Genomic DNA, 13,039 nt, shown 5'->3' on the forward strand with positions numbered 1-13,039 from the left:
ACATGACTTTTTCCTTTTCCCATCTTTTCTTTCTCTTCCGGTCTTAAGTTTCTACCTGGCATCATACTTACCTATATAGTATTCTTTAAAGTCTCAGTGGAAAGTCTGTTGTTATCCAGTTGAAAATCTTCTCAACTCTGCAGTCTAATTTCGCAGAAAACTCTCCTCATAGAAGACTGTGGGTGGGATTCACCCATGCAGCATATTTCTACTGAAAATATTATTCCATCCTAAGAATTAGGTTTCAAAGATTTGAAGGAAAACTGATTTTAGATTTCAGAAAAGGACAAGAGTATATTTTTACCCACTTGTTTTTCTTATCTGACAACCCTTTAATTTTCATCAGGTTGACATTCTGTGGTGAATTTGTGGTTAACCCTTTCACGTACAGAAGCTTGAGAAGACTCGAGGGGCAGAAATAACAGTCTCAACATTTCACTAGCAGAAGCATTTGAAATTCCAAAATATGACAGTTTCAATGTAGATTCAGCTGCTGGGAGAACTATTTTTGGTTGCCTGCCTTCTTTTTTCCTTCCAAAGTAAAGAGAAAATAACTGGATTCCCACCCCTGATTCCCATTTATTCTTGGTAACAAGTGTTGAAGAAGGCACAGGTTGTTTTCCAGACAGGTCTTACCCTGTGAGCCACTCATTCTTCAACTGTGGAAATTCTGGCTATTTGACCTACTAGGCCCAGCCAGGCCTCAGGAACTGTGGGTCAGATAACACAGAGATAATAGATGCTAATCACTGCAGAATGTGCCCAACTGCACCCAAGTTTCCTCCCTCGGAGCACACAGTCACCCCTCTTATTTCCCCAGGGAACCAGGTGCTTTTTCTTTTTCTTTAATCCTCACCCGAGGATGCGTTTTTTATCCCACAACCTAGGTATGTGCCCTGACTGGGAATCGAACCTACAGTCTTTTGGGGCACAGGTTGACACTCCAACCAACTAAGCCACCTAGACAGGACTGTGCCTTTTCCTTAATGACAGAACTTCCCTTGACCTGGTTGTCCCAGCCCCCATCCTTGTGACATCAAACTTTGCTTCTGCCACATTCCCCTCAACATTTATTCTTGCTGAACAAAGATGGATATTTGTTTGAGTGAATGAATGAACAGTATTACCACTGCCAATGCTCCCAATAATTTATTCAGTGCCCGTGTTGATGAAATAGTTTAAATAAAGAATAGGTGATGCAGGCAGCCAGCAACAACCAGAAGTGACTGGACGTATTCAAACTTAACTGTGGGGACCTAGCTGGCAGTGATCAGGGAATTGACCATATTTTATTTTATTATTTATTTTAAACTTTTCTTTCTCTTTTTAATCCTCACCTGAGGATAAGTTTGTATTGATTTTTAGAGAGAGAAGAAGGGAGAGAGACAGAGAGACATCGATGTGAGATAAAAACATAGATTGGTTGCTTCCCATACATGCCCCAACCAGGGACTGAACCTGCAACCTAGCTATGTGCCCTGACTGGGAATTGAACCTGCAACCTTTTGGTGTACTGGACGATACTCCAACCAACTGAGCCACATGGACAGGGATGACCATATTTTAATAGATTTGAAACCCATTATAAACTATTCATGTGAATATAGGTGGGAGGAAGGAAACTAATATAGAATTCTCATAAATAGTTCTTAGAAGATGAATCTAAAAGAAACTCCATTTCTTTGTTCTGACACAATCAAGCTGTAAGTAATTAACATTTTTTTTCCAGCTCACAAAGTAACCTTACATATTTTATCACTTTGTCCTAAATGCTGCACTGCTTGAGGGTTATAAAGGCTACAAACAGGATTTATTGGGCTTTTTACAGATTTCAAGATCTGTTGACTTACATTATTTCTACTGATATATTTCTGTCATTCATAACTTTGCCATTCACACTCCAACAAAACATTTTACTTACAGTCCCCTGAACACAACATTCCCTCTGCCAAGTGGGTGACCTATTCTGCTGAACCTATCAGATGAACCTCTTTTCACCCTTCAAACATGGTAGAATCAAGAGCAGCCTTTCTCCTTATCTGGCTCATAGACAGGGGCAGAATTCCCCATCAGGGGGGCACCATGTCAGGAGACCCAGAGGACTAAATGGCAGGGCCAAAGGCTAAGACTTGGAGTGTCCAAAAGCTTCTATGGTCACCTTCTGGTTAATGGTTCTCAGGAATCTTCCACCTGCTCTTTGTTTGGCAAACTCAATCACCAAAGTAAAGCAACAAAATGCAGTCAATATCTCCCAACAAAAACTTAGTCCATGTTAGACAAACCCACTTCCTGGATCAAGGGAAAAAGAAGGGAGGCTTGTTATTGTTATAACCAGAGATGAGTCACACAGGTGGAGAACACATGAAACCTCGCCTCTAGGCCATTTATTTATGCTACTAGTACAATTAGTTCTGTGCTTTAGGATGCTTGATTTGACAATATTTTAAAGACATATTGGAGGGATGGAGAGATGAAAGGTAGAGAGAAAGAATAAGATGCTACTGCTATGGCAGGTGAACAGTTAGGAGGTGGTGAAAGTGAAGTTCAGAAGAAATGTGAACAAGAGTATTGCACAGAGTCCCTAGCCAGGTTGCTCAGTTGGTTAGAGTGTCATCCCGATACATCAAGGTTGTAGGTTTGATCCTTGGTCAGGGCACATACAAGAAGCAACCAACGAATGCATGAATAAGTACAACAACAAATCAATGTTTCTTTCTCTCTTTCTCTCTCTCAAAATCAATTATAAAAAGAGTATTGAGCAGATAAAAATAATGACTCTTAGGAAGAGATTTGATATGCGGGCAAAGGAGAGGTGGAATTTAAAGAGGATGCAGAAGGGTCAAGCTTGGGAGACTCAGATGATGGGAATGTGAGGGTCAGTAAGAGAAATGAGGGTCATTAAGGAAAACAAGTCCAAGAAGAGGATCAGAGGACTGTCTGCATATTTGTTTTTAACTTTTAATTTTGAGATAATTGTAGAGTCACATGCAGTTGTAAATTATAGAGATCCAATATATTCTTCATTCAAATTCCTTCATGACTATAGCACAATATCACAAGCAGAAAATTGACATTGATATAATCTATCAATCTTATTCAGATTGCACCAATTTTATATGAACTCAATAGTGTATGTGTGTGTTTAATTCCATGCAACTTTATCACATGTGTAGATTCCCATGACCACCATAATAGTTAAGATACACAACGGTTTCCATCACAAGGATCCCTCCTGCTGCCCTGTTGTAGCCACAGACACCTATCTCCTTCTTTCCTAATCCCTGACAACCACTAAGCTATTATCCATTTCTATAATTTGTCATTTTAAGAATGTTATATAAATGGAATAATATAATATGAAAACTTTGAAACTGGCTTTTTTTCACTCAACTTATGTCCCTGGAGATCCATCTTTCTCCACTTAATTCCCCTGAGATCCATTTTTCAGCATCCCTTAGCTGGCATTATCTTGTAAAGAAGAGCTTTCTCCCTCCTCCTCCCAACCCATGATTTTTTAGTACCACTATGGATTGCTATCTTTTAAAATTATTTTATTACATTCATCATTGATTCTCTTGGGTTTATTAGATATACTATCATATAATTTGCAAATAAATGTAGTTTTATTTCTAATTTTTGTGCCTCTACATTATTTTATATGATTGCATTGGATAAAACCTCAATGGTAATGTCAAGTAGGAGAAGAAATAGTTTTGAACAAAGTTGCAGTACCAGAGGATAGCTGAGTGGAAAATAGAAGGGCACAGAGTAGTCTAGACTAGGGCTCAGGGCTAGAGATACAGATCTGAAAGAGACAGCATAGCATCATTACTAAGAATATGGGCTCTGAAGCCTAGAGGAGACTCTCAGCTCCATTACTGTGGGTCCTTGAGCTGTGTGACCAAGCTAGAAGTTACATCAGGCAATTTATCAAACCTCCCAGCACTTTAATGTCTCATTTGAAAAATGGCAGTAATAATTATAACATTTACTTCATAGTACAGTTTTCAGAATTAAATTAGTCAATATATGTAAAGGGCTGAAATGATGAAACTTCTGAGAAAAAAATAGAATGACAAGAGCCAAGGTCATTTCATTGGCAAATTCCTGCACTGCACCCTTCTTAACAAATTTTTGGTCATGGATTACTTTGAGAATCTTATGAAAGCTATTCTTCTAATTCCAGGCTAATTATAACAAGAACATCAGCCAAATTCCAATAGTGGGGCATCCTACAAATCATCTGACTAGTATTCTTCAAAATTATCAAGGTCATCAAAAACAAGGAAAATGAGAAACTATCATATCCTCTTCATAACAAAGAGGAGCCTAAAGAGACATGATAACTAAGTATAATTTGGAACTCTAGATGGGATCTTGGAACAGAAGAAAGGACATTAGAGAAAAACTGAGAAAATTTGAAGAAAGTATAAACTTAATTAATAATAATGTATCCATATTGGTTCAGTAGCTGTGACAAATGTACAGCCTAAGATATCAATAATGGGGAAAATTTGGGTCAGCAGATTTATAGAATGAGAGTCAAGTGAGCATTCAAAGAAAGAAAGCCAAAGAGATGAGGAACCAGGGGATCATGATGTCTTATGATAACAAAAGTGAAATTTCAAAAGGAAAGAGTTAAATTTGGAAACACATGCTAAACAAACTTTGAGGAGAATGAGAGCCATTGGACTTGGCAACTCGTAGCTTTTTAGTGTGCGCTTAAAAAATACTCCAGTGGAAGCAGAAGACACACTGAATAGCAATGGAATGAGTCGGTAGGGAGGAAATAGAAACAACGAGGTGAACTATTCTTATGATATACTGAATTAGGAGGAAAAGAAATAAGGATTGATTTGCGGGGGCCGGGGGGCGGGGAGCAACTTAAGTACCTGGATGCTTAGAAGGCTGAGGAGGGGGGTCCAGTGGGAGTGGGGAGCTAGTGCAGGGACAGCTGACAGGGCACAGTGCCAGCGGCAGTAGAGGAGAAGTGATCCAAAGCACAATGGTGTCAGGTTTAGAGAGATCAGGAATATGTTTTAAGTGGAGAGACAGAAGAAATGATGAGTAAAGATGGGGCCATTATGAAATGTAAAAAGGAAAGTTGAGGATAATCAGAAACAAGGGAGAATGCAGAAGGCAAGTGAGAAAGGGATATGAAGCAAATACATCACCTGACCAAATTCTTAGTATAACTAAGGGTAGGGGTGGCAGTAGAATGCAGAATAGTGCCCAATCTTTTGACTTCTGGCTCTGGCTCTGCACCACTAGCTGTGTAATTTTGAACAGTCTACTCAGACAGACTCTTACACTACATTTCCTCATCTATGAGCAAGATTGGAATTCCTTTCAAAGGCATGTCATGAAAAATCTAGGGTAAACTTAAAAAAATATATGTGTGCCAAAATATATTATAATTTTCAAGCTAGCAAACCTCATCTAAGCATCCTCAAATTTTCATAAACTTCACCCAACTATCAAAGATATCCTCTCATTCCATGACCCTTTTCCTAGCCTCCCACAGGATTTCCTCCAGCGGGTAAATGAGCTTAAGGCACTGTGAAATTTGACCAGGGACCTGGGAGGAATTCTTCTTACTCCATCTTATGGATGAGCATCCAAGGTGAGGAGGGACCACAGTGAACCAGTGAGTGGGACAGGAAGAAGACTTGGGTCTCTGACACTCAGAACTGATTTACTTTCCTTAAACATTTAGGTGGTAGACTGAAATTGGCCAACAAACTCGCAACCCAAGGTCATCATACTAAACTTCTGCCATTTTATAATGAAGACAAAGTGTTCTCTTCTTTAAAGGTGTTCACATTTCTTACCTCACCAACATCTACTCTATTGACTGCATCAGCAACTCTCTTTGTCCTACTGGGATCCATTGTGTCATCTCCCGTATTTTCTCTTCCTTTGCTCCCCACCTGCCAGTGGTTGTCCAGTCATACTGATCATCCCTTCTCTCCCGTCTCTCCAATCTACCTATCCCCTCTGCTCTTTCCCAGTCCCAAAGCTTCTCTTAGCTCTCTCTCACTCAGCCTATTATAACGGTCTATTAATTCCTTACCCCTCAAACTGTGGTTGGAACAGCAGCAGCAACCCCTGGGAGAAATTCAGGTTCTCATGTCCCACTCCAAACCTGCTGGGTCTGAATTTGCATTTTAATAAATTCCCTATGTAACTCATGTGCACACAAAAGTTTGAGAAGCACTAACCTAACTGATCACCCTACCTCCCACCTCTTGCTGCCCTCCTGCTGCCCCCAGCTAGCCACCTGTAAATGCCAAAAAAAAAAAAAAAAAAAAAAAAAAAAAAAGTTCTTCTTAAAGAACAGATCTGAGTACAGCATCCCATAGTCATAAACCTTCAAATGGCTCCCTGGTGCCTCACAGATGACATTCACATGATTTCCTCCATGATTTTGTCCTAACCATCTACTGTCTAGCTTTCTCTGCTAAATCTCCTAAGTACTGAGACTCAATGCTGACCTTAATGGAAGTCAGCTCTCAGTTCCTCATATATACCAGTACACAGTATTTCCCCAACACATCACCTTTTCTCTCTCATGCTGTTCACTTTCTTCTACTAATCCGTGCCTGGGAAATGCTTTTTATCCCTCCAGACTCTGCTCACAGAGTTGTTATTTTCATAGCTCTCTTTCCACTGTCCTACCTACCATATACAAGTAATTGCTTCCTACTGGGAGTTCATATCACTTTGCATTTGATTTTTTCTTTCTACCAGTTATCACTTTTCTGCAGTTCATAATGTTAGGGCACTCTTTGAGTTTCATTAAGCAGAAAAATTTATGCAGGAAAAAGTTCACTTTACATATAATTTGGTTTGGCTGCAAAATGCTTATATAAAAGTCCTAGCTTTGAGACGTCTTTATATCATAGTAACTTCATATGTTGTGAAATGGTTTTCTATAATCTTGACATTTTCTTCAGAGAGCCAGTTCTCCTGTTTTAGTTGCCTTATAAGAGCTTCCAAAGACTTCAATCTCCCTAGAGTTTGTTGCTCTTGTAGCTGAAGAAAAGTAATCTTTGAATGTAATTTAGGGACTTTCCGCCAAAGATGGTCCTTATTTATATCCTGTCTGCAGTAAGAATGTTCAAGTTGTAAGACTTCTGTCTCATAGTCTAGCTCCTTACAGGAGTCTTCACTGTCTATGTCTTCCATTTCTACAGTTTCTTTTTGGACAGGCATAAAAGAATTGTAGGTTTGGAATTTTCTGTGGGCACATAAATGGCAATAACAGATTCTTTATTTGGGTTTAATTCTCCAACCGTTTGAGTAATTGTGCTGTGTAAGAATGAATTTTCCTGTGCTGACTTAATTTCCACTGAATTATTTGTAACAAGATGATTGGTAGTTATTTCAAGCACTTCTTGGGTTTCCAAAGACTGCTGAATACTTTCTGTATTTGAAATTGTCTAAGTAATAGTTGTCGAATTTAGATTCTCAAAAGATGTGTGAAAACCACCTATGTCTTGGTTAATTGATGTTTCTAAGGTAGATTCTGGTTTTCCAGTATCTTCCAGTTTAACTAGATTAAGAGTTAATGTGTTATCCTGCTTTTGGAGCTGGTGGCTTCACCAACGCAGATGAATGGAGTGATTCTGCATGCGCAGGGAGGACTCCTGTATTAACTGTATTTTTCTTTGGCTTTTTTGATGCAAATGATCCTTGTGACTTGTCTTTCAGGCACGCCTCTGTCTCTTACTCCATTTTTTTCTTCTGACAGTTGTTTTTGGAAGAGTCTTTTTCCTGACTGTCTTCAGGCAAAGAAAATATTGTTGGAATTGCAGTTTGTTTCAAATATCGAATCCCCCATCTGATGTCAAGAGACTCAGGTGTGAAATGGTCACTACACAGGAATTGGTATTTACTGGGCATCCATGAATCTCATTTCATGTTCATTAACCATTTTTCAAGTCTTTCTTTGTCATGTAGAGAAATGGGTAAAAACTCAGCTTGAGGACCTTATTATTCCTTCCCTGCTGGTTCTTACAGGCATCGCTCCAGCACGGCCTGGCCCAGGAGGGAGGCCCGCCTGACTCCGGGCACAGATGGGCCCTCCTCACTGCCGAGGGCGCGGGGGGAGGGGGGAAGGGGGAAGGAGGGAAGGTGGGAGGGGGAGGGGGGAGGGGAGGGGGGAACGGGGAGAGGGGAGGGGGGGCCCCCAAGTCCAGGCCACACCTGCATCCGGATGAGCTCCTTTTCCCCATTTTTCTATCAAAATCTCTGATTTGTCATTACCCCTACCTAATGTTTCTTGAAAGTTTCTCACCATGGTCTTCCAAATTCCTAATTCATTTTACTGCTATATTCATATTTGTTCCTGAGTCTGCTATCCTGCTTGTTCAATATTTTGAATCTGACTCCTATACAAAGCCAATGGCATCACCCTCTGAGCTTTTATGGTTCCGTAAGGTCAGTGAAAACTTTTTATCCACACTTCTGTCCTCTTCATCCTTTCTTCTTCCTGAAATATTTAAGTTTGCTTCTTGAAAGAATTCCTAAAAGTGAAAGTAAAAATTTTAAAGGCAGAAAAGAGAGCAGCAATAGTAAGCTTTCTTGTGATTCCTGTCCCACCACCTCTCTCTGAACTTCAGTCTCCTGCTATGTAAAGTCAGGATGACAGCCCTAGCTGGTTTGGCTCAGTGGATAGAGCGTCGGCCTGCGAACTGAAAGGTCCCAGGTTCGATTCTGGTCAAGGGCATGTACCTTGGTTGCAGGCATATCCCCAGTAGGAGGTGTGCAAGAGGCAGCTAATTGATGTTTCTCTCTCATCAATGTTTCTAACTTTCTATCCCTTCCTCTCTGTAAAAAATCAATAAAATATATATATAAAAAAAAGTCAGGATGACAATATCTACCTTTTAGTGGTGTAGCGAACATTCAAGGCAATCTAGACAAAGGATCAGCACACAGGCAAGGCTCAGCTCTCATAGTTACTCTTATATAAATGGCCCCAATTGGAGGACCTGAGTTCTCTGGCTTCTTCAAAGATAATGATCTGAATTAAACCACAACATTTCATAAGCACTTTCCAGTGACCCAGATAGTTTAGACATAGCTCTACTTCTCCTCAAGAGAGAACCTTCCACAGCTAGGTGAAAAGCACACTCGTTCCTGAAGATTATGATTCTACACAATGGGAAAGTACTAAACTGGGAATCAGGTTGCCACACAACCTATTTCCTCATCCATAAAATGTGGAGCTTGACCTAAATGATCTTTATGGTTTCTCCCAGCTCTCAGATCTAAGGATCCTTAAGAGTTATAGTCAGCATGTCCTATGGTATTTTGCATCAGAAATACTTGGTTTTTGCTGGTTGGGCTTCCTAAGGAAGTTGGATACTATCTTTGACATCGGGTATATCGTGGTTCTTCTTCGATCTAACATAGAAGATGAATGGCTTTAAGTGAAGAACCATATCATTTCTTTATTGGGTGCCCTGAACTCTTAATATACTTCTATACCCTTTGTGTAAAGCTTAGTAAATCATCATCTAGAACTTTCTGTGCTTAGTGAGTCATCCCCCATTTCTATTGTATAGATCAGGGGTGGGGAACACAGAACCCGAGGGCCCTATAAGACCTGCAAAATCACTTGGTCTAGCCCTGCCAAGTAAACTGAAGGTAGGACTTGAAATTCAATAAATCTAGGAGCATTTTTCTTAGCAACATAAATTTATATTAAGTGAATTATATTAACCAAACGTTATAAATTTCCAAATGGCCCTTGGCACAAAAAAAAGTTCCCCACCCCTGGTATAGACAGAGAAGAGAGGCACAAAGATGAAGCCATTTACTCAGTTTTGGAAACAGTGATAGTTGGGCTGTGGGTAAGCATAACTTGACCTTGATTCACCCACAGAGCAAAGAGTTTTATCACAGACTCTGTCCACATCCTTTTGAAGCCCCATCCTTTTCCTTATTTTTCAAGCTGCTCACACGGACTACAAGGGCCAGATGAGTTCTTTCTCATTTTAAACAACATCAGACCAAACAAACAACCACAACAACAAAAAACAAGCGTTTTTCATCCACCCATCTTTCCTCCAGCTAGAAAATTTTCACTGCACCCTCCTAGATACTGAGTAAAATAGCCTGGAAACAAATTGCTTTGTAAGCAGGTTGCACCGCACCTGAGGCCCCTGCTCACTGTCTACTGGGGGAGGTAGTCCTTAGGAAGAGGGCAGCTAGAGACAGAGGCTGCAGCAGCCATTGCTACTCTAAGTGTGTGGTTGCAGCTCCAGCAGCATTTGGGAGCTTGTTAGACTTTGTCTTAGCCTCCACGCTCGCCTATCAAATCCAAATGAGCATTTTAACAAGACTCCCCAAGGGACTTGTGTGCACATTAAATTTTGAGAAGCATGGCTGTGAACAACTTAAGCATAGGTCCTACTGGTTGGAGAGAATCCAACTTAGACATCACTCTCCCAGATCAAATGACTTCCAAGTGTTGATATTTCTAGGACACAACAATACCTCAGCACATAACTAATTTTAGTTATAGTCCCTTTAAAAAACCAAAAGGGTAAAAAAATAAAGGAGTAGGGTTTATATAGGGGCAGTTGGCAAAATAAAATAAGGGGTGTCAGGATTCCAAATCCGGTTAAGAATCCCTGAATCTCTTGCTCCTGTTCTTCTTCCTATGTGATGGAGACACTTAAAGGAAGAAAAGAGAATACCTCATTTAGTTACATTTCTCATCCTTTTTTTTTTTTTTTTTTTTTTTTTTTTTTTTATTGAAACCCAAGCAATAGAAGCTGCACATTTCTATTTGGGAATAGTGATGGGTGCTTGGTGATACGGTCTAATACTTGAAAGGAGAGAGCAGATGTCTGGGAGACAGCGAAGCTGGTTTGAATCCCTAAAATTGTTTCTATGTATCATACAAAAGCCTAATCTTTCCCTACCTAACATGACATGTGAGTGACATGGAGAAGTTGAGTCTCCAGCAATCCATTAGAGGGGGGAAAAAAGCAGGAAAAAGAGAAGAGTGTCTGAGGGCCCCTCACCCTTCTCCCCAGACCTGTTTGGTAATACAAGCCAGAGGAAAGTGGCTCTCAGTTATTGTCACTAGTGTCAGCTGAAGAAGCCAAAAGTGCACTCAGAGTGTTTATACTTCAGTTGAGGAGGAGGCAACAAATCCATAAATATCCCAAGGTAAGATGCATCTGTGATAGTATTTCAGAGACAGTGATGGAGGTGGGGTGTGAGAAGGGAGTGGAACACATGGATCCTGCCTGTGTCTTCCAAATTACCATTCATAGAAAAAATGTGAAACATTTTCAACATCAGAAGATCTCAGTTTAATGCTCTCTTGATGGATACCTAAACCCTTGGGATTTTCAGGATTAGTAATGTGTTGGCTGTCTCCTTTTCCCACCGTCCACATAAAAGGTATAAGAGCTAAAAGGTCAGGCCACATCAGTGTACTCCTGCGCCTGTAGTAGGACTCCCCTACTGGGAGCCCCACTTTCCAAGCTCTGGGAACTTACTTATCACCATCTCCCAAGGTTAGGAATCTAAAGTTTTACTCCAATCCATAGGCAGCAGACACTTTTTTTTCACCTGTAAAAACGATTTTATTTTAAAAATGTCAATTGTCATGAGACTTCCTCTATTTCTGGAAAGGTCTTGGTACATTTTGAAACAATTTTTCTATCTGACTCAATCCTTGATCCAGTGACAGAATTAAAATTGCATCTGTTATCTGCTTGGATACACCTGTGTGGATTTTTTGTTTGTTTGTTTTAAATTTTATTTTATTGTTTAAAGTATTACACATAGTAATACATATATCTCCTTTTTTCCCCCAATTGACCTTTTCCCAGCCTCCCCTACCCCCTGTAACATGCCATCATCCCAACCCCCTCCCCCCAGTGTCTTGTGTCCATTGGTTGTGCTTATATGCATGCATACAAGTCCTTCGGTTGATCTCTTTCCTTCCCTCCCCAATACTCCCCAGCCTTCCTGTTGTAATTTGACAGTCTGTTCGGTGCTTTACTGCCTCTGTATCTATCTTTTTGTTCATCAGGTTATAATGTTCTTTATTTTCCATAAATGAGTGAGATCATGTGGTATTTTTCTTTCATTGCCTGGCTTATTTCACTTAGCATAATGCTCTCCAGTTCCATCCATGCTGTTGCAAATGGTAAGAATTCCTTCTTTTTTATAGCAGCATAGTATTCCATTGTGTAGATGTGCCATAGTTTTCTAATCCACTCATCTGCTGATGGGCATTTAGGCTGTTTCCAAGTCTTAGCTATGGTGAATTGTGCTGCTATGAACATAGGGGTGCATATATCCTTTCTGATTGGTGTTTCTAGTTTCTTGGGATATATTCCTAGAAGTGGGATTACTGGGTCAAATGGGAGTTCCATTTTTAGTTTTTTGAGGAAACTCCATACTATTCTCCACCAGTCTGCATTCCCACCAGCGGTGCACGAGGGTTCCTTTTTCTCCGCATCCTCACCAGCACTTGTCGTTTGTTGATTTGTTGATGATAGCCATTCTGACAGGTGTGAGATGGTACTGCATTATCGTTTTGATTTGCATCTCTTGGATAATTAGTGACTTTGAGCATGTTTTCATATGTCTCTTGGCCTTCCTTCTGTCTTTTTTCAAAAAGTATCTATTTAGGTCCTTTGCCCACTTTTTAATTGGATAATTTATCTTCCTTTTATTAAGTTGTATGAGTTACCTGTAAATGTTGGAGATTAAACCTTTACCAGTGATAATATGTTCTCCCATATAGTGGGCTTTCATGTTGTTTTGTTGATGGTTTCTTTTGCTGTGCAAAAGCTTTTTATTTTGATGTAGTCCCATTTGTTTATTTTCTCTTTAGTTTCCATTGCCCTAGGAGCAGTATCAGTGAAAAAATTGCTTGGGCATATGTCTGAGATTTCTCTGCCTGTGGATTCCTCTAGTATTTTTATGGTTTCCTGTCTTATGTTTAAGTCTTTTATCCATTTTGAGTTTATTTTTATAAATTGGGGTAAGTTGGTGGTCTAGT

At 39.9% G+C, this 13,039-nt stretch overlaps 1 protein-coding gene and 1 pseudogene across 2 annotated transcripts in view; one reads left to right on the top strand and one right to left on the bottom strand.

Annotated features, from left to right (window-relative positions):
- IL2RA (interleukin 2 receptor subunit alpha) overlaps positions 1–13,039 on the top strand; it is a gene marked incomplete at both ends in the record, with an annotated part of 56,779 nt that overhangs the window by 18,879 nt on the left and 24,861 nt on the right. The window lies entirely within an intron of this gene.
- Positions 6,895–8,237, bottom strand: LOC308255579 (THAP domain-containing protein 5-like; annotated as a pseudogene). The gene is made up of 2 exons: positions 8,209–8,237; positions 6,895–8,040 (listed from the first exon to the last, which is right to left on the bottom strand). The product of its transcript is annotated as a THAP domain-containing protein 5-like (transcript).

This window comes from Plecotus auritus, assembly GCF_963455305.1.
Source record: "Plecotus auritus genome assembly, chromosome: 1".
In the NCBI taxonomy this organism is placed as follows: domain Eukaryota; kingdom Metazoa; phylum Chordata; class Mammalia; order Chiroptera; family Vespertilionidae; genus Plecotus; species Plecotus auritus.